The following is a 4,275-nucleotide window of genomic DNA, read 5'->3' on the forward strand; positions in this document are numbered from 1 at the left end:
AGAAAAAGCATCAAGCCGAAGTTATTGACATGAAATTATAGTTTGTTTAATTCTCCTCCTTTAATTACTCATCGCTTTCATTATTGATTCCCCAAAAGTTTAGGCATGTGTTTGGTTTGATTTTCATTGAAGAAAAACAATTCTTCCGTTGTATTACTAATTTGTTCGCTATATAGTGTTTCTCACAACTTCAATTGACTCTCTGACCATGGGTTAAGGAAATGGTCATGTATACCCTTCATTTTCCCTCTCTGGTATGATTTGGATTTCTAGTTTGTTTTATTTCATCTGGCTCGATTTATCTCTCTCTATATATATTGGTTTGAATCATCTTGATCATGTCCGATTTTGTTGGTTTCGATTAATTCTTGATTTTGTATTTATAGTGAGCGATTCTTATGCCTTTGGTGATTCTCATAAAACAAAAGTGCTACTTTATTTAGTATATTGTTGTGCCACTTATATCATAAAATGTTAGAAGTGGGATTTGAACCCACGCCCTCTCACAAGGACCAGAACTTGAGTTTGGCGCCTTAGACCACTCGGCCATCCTGACTTTAACAATTCTTTGACACACTATCTTAATATATCACTAAACACTGATTTCGAGAAAATAAATCCACATGCAGGATTATAACTTTTTAACAACATTATTTACTTAGTAGTGATCATGTTATGCTTGGTAATTTGTTTTTACCATAACTCCACTACCATCGCATTTTATTTTTTCATTTTAGAAGAAATTTACTCACCTCTTATCTTTTTTAAAGTAATTGAGTTAAGTACTCTTACAAAATCTATCTTGACGAAAACATGTTTATACATTTTCATTCACAACAGTATTTTGGATACATGTAGAAATACCAATCAAAATATGAAAACTAAGTTGAAATTCTCCTACTCTTACAAAAAGAATGAGGTACGTCAATGGCTTACTTCCGAGGATACTCTACCTTGGTCTTTCATGTATATATTATTAAGAAGAAAACGATAACTACTAATAATCATGTCAAACTCAATATTATAGTTTTGTTGATAACAAAAGAGTCAACTACCTTTATGGAATATAATTCAAACCCAACCACACCCAAATCCAAATGTTTCACTCATTTTATTACTGATAACAAGCTAAGAGCTTCATCCTACTTCACTAAGAGTGGAAAGTCATTTATTTTTTCATGCATAAAAATGACCTTAATCCTCTCAGATTCACATACCTTTTATAAGAAAATTAGAATATTGATGAAAATGACACATTAATATAACATTTAAGATGACCTGAGGCCATGTTTTTGAACTTAACTATTGATGTATCTACCTCAAAAAAAATCGTGTGGCACGAGCTTTTGTGCCAATTTAATCCTTCGATGAATTCAATCGCACCAATAGAAAATTTATATCTTAAGTCCAAAAACCGGTTCTGAAATATGTTATTTTGTGGCTCTAAATAATTTCAAATAAGAGAATAAATTATTGAAAAATTATTTTTCTCAAGTAGGTTAACAACATAGTAAACCACAAAGATATTGTTGTTTTCATTGATTTACCATAAGTAGACTACTCTTATTGTGTCTGAAATATGGTTTAATTGATCGCAATATAGATGATTTTTAAGGAAATGGAAGTGAAGATATTGTAATCATCACTTCTTTGGTACCATCACTTATGTACATCAATAAGACAAAAATAGTTATGGAGTACAAGAAAAAATTGTTCAACAACAAGCCTACGAAAACTACTAGTCATGTTTAGTCTAGCCATATCCAAAAATATATGATGCAAACAACATAATTTCTTAAAAGTTTAGAACAAAAATATGGAGATATTAAATTTTTTTAATCAGATACTAGTGTCGGAACACATGACATCACTTGAAAAAATAATTTGTCATTCAACGTCTTTATCAGTTGTAAATTATGTTGTTTATTCCCCATTAAAATAAAGAAACATGAAAACAATTAGATGAAAATTTTATCTTAAATGACACTTACTTTTATTACGTTTATTTATACCTTTAATGATGGTATCAGTTTCCTATCAAGAAATAATATCACTGTCTAATTGTTTTATCATCTTTCTCAATCTAGGTAAGACAAATTAGAGACAGATAGAAAATTGGTTTATTCCCCTTAAATATATTTATCCTCTTTCGTAGAATAGATTTGATAAATTAGATACAAATCAGGAATTCACTTATTCCCGTTAATTGGTAGTTATTAGCCGCAAAAGGTTTAACTACTATATATTTAGCGAAAATGAAAGAAAAAGCATCAAGCCAAAGTTATTGACATGAAATTATAGTTTGTTTAATTCTCCTCCTTTAATTACTCATCGCTTTCATTATTGATTCCCCAAAAGTTTAGGCATGTGTTTGGTTTGATTTTCATTGAAGAAAAAAAATTCTTCCGTTGTATTACTAATTTGTTCGCTATATATTGTTTCTCATTTTGTGTGCTCAAATATCCAGATTGAATCAAATACAACTTCAATTGACTCTCTGACCATGGGTTAAGGAAATGGTCATGTATACCCTTCATTTTCCCTCTCTGGTATGATTTGGATTTCTAGTTTGTTTTATTTCATCTGGCTCGATTTATCTCTCTCTATATATATTGGTTTGAATCATCTTGATCATGTCCGATTTTGTTGGATTCTGTTTTATTTGGGTCCTTCTGGTTTAGTTTAATTATGTTTAGTTTGTGTTGGACCGGATTAGATCAATTTGATTAGTGGTTCGGTTAAACGTGTGAGTTCTTAATATCTTGGTTTTGCTTAGGAACACCCTACTAGTTTTCTCTTGAATTCCTTTTTATGACTTCCGCCTATTTTCATTTCGAAAATGTTTATTTCTAAATGCTTATTTTTAAGAATTAAGATTGTGATTATTGGTAAGTTTCGATTAATTCTTGATTTTGTATTTATAGTGAGCGATTCTTATGCCTTTGGTGATTCTCATAAAACAAAAGTGCTACTCTATTTAGTATATTGTTGTGCCACTTATATCATAAAATGTCAGAAGTGGGATTTGAATCCACGCCCTCTCACGAAGACCAAAACTTGAGTCTGGCGCCTTAGACCACTCGGCCATCCTGACTTTAGCAATTATTTGTCACACTATCTTAATATATCACTAAACACTAATTTCGAGAAAATGAATCCACATGCAGGATTATAACTTTTTAACAACATTGTTTACTTAGTAGTGATCATGTTATGCTTGGTAATTTGTTTTACCATAACTCCACTACCATCGCATTTTATTTTTTCATTTTAGAAGAGAATTTACTCACCTCTTATCTTTTTTAAAGTAATTGAGTTAAGTACTCTTACAAAAATCTATCTTGACGAAAACATGTTTATACATTTTCATTCACAACAGTATTTTGGATACATGTAGAAATACCAATCAAAATATGAAAACTAAGTTGAAATTCTCCTACTCTTACAAAAAGAATGAGGTACGTCAATGGCTTACTTCCGAGGATACTCTACCTTGGTCTTTCATGTATATATTATTAAGAAGAAAACGATAACTACTAATAATCATGTCAAACTCAATATTATAGTTTTGTTGATAACAAAAGAGTCAACTACCTTTATGGAATATAATTCAAACCCAACCACACCCAAATCCAAATGTTTCACTCATTTTATTACTGATAACAAGCTAAGAGCTTCATCCTACTTCACTAAGAGTGGAAAGTCATTTATTTTTTCATGCATAAAAATGACCTTAATCCTCTCAGATTCACATACCTTTTATAAGAAAATTAGAATATTGATGAAAATGACACATTAATATAACATTTAAGATGACCTGAGGCCATGTTTTTGAACTTAACTATTGATGTATCTACCTCAAAAAAAAATCGTGTGGCACGAGCTTTTGTGCCAATTTAATCCTTCGATGAATTCAATCGCACCAATAGAAAATTTATATCTTAAGTCCAAAAACCGGTTCTGAAATATGTTATTTTGTGGCTCTAAATAATTTCAAATAAGAGAATAAATTATTGAAAAATTATTTTTCTCAAGTAGGTTAACAACATAGTAAACCACAAAGATATTATTGTTTTCATTGATTTACCATAAGTAGACTACTCTTATTGTGTCTGAAATATGGTTTAATTGATCGCAATATAGATAATTTTTAAGGAAATGGAAGTGAAGATATTGTAATCATCACTTCTTTGGTACCATCACTTATGTACATCAATAAGACAAAAATAGTTATGGAGTACAAGAAAAAATTGTTCAACAACAAGCCTACGAAAA

At 30.2% G+C, this 4,275-nt stretch overlaps 2 non-coding genes across 2 annotated transcripts; both read right to left on the reverse strand.

Annotated features, from left to right (window-relative positions):
* Positions 1–472: 472 nt before the first annotated feature.
* TRNAL-CAA (transfer RNA leucine (anticodon CAA)) lies at positions 473–556 on the reverse strand. The gene has a single exon. It is a non-coding gene; the product is annotated as a tRNA-Leu (tRNA).
* A 2,454-nt stretch (positions 557–3,010) lies between these two features.
* On the reverse strand, positions 3,011–3,094 carry TRNAL-CAA (transfer RNA leucine (anticodon CAA)). Its single transcript has one exon. It is a non-coding gene; the product is annotated as a tRNA-Leu (tRNA).
* Between the last annotated feature and the right edge of the window lie 1,181 nt (positions 3,095–4,275).

Source organism: Lathyrus oleraceus, unplaced genomic scaffold, assembly GCF_024323335.1.
Source record: "Lathyrus oleraceus cultivar Zhongwan6 unplaced genomic scaffold, CAAS_Psat_ZW6_1.0 chrUn0626, whole genome shotgun sequence".
Taxonomy (NCBI): Eukaryota; Viridiplantae; Streptophyta; class Magnoliopsida; order Fabales; family Fabaceae; genus Lathyrus; species Lathyrus oleraceus.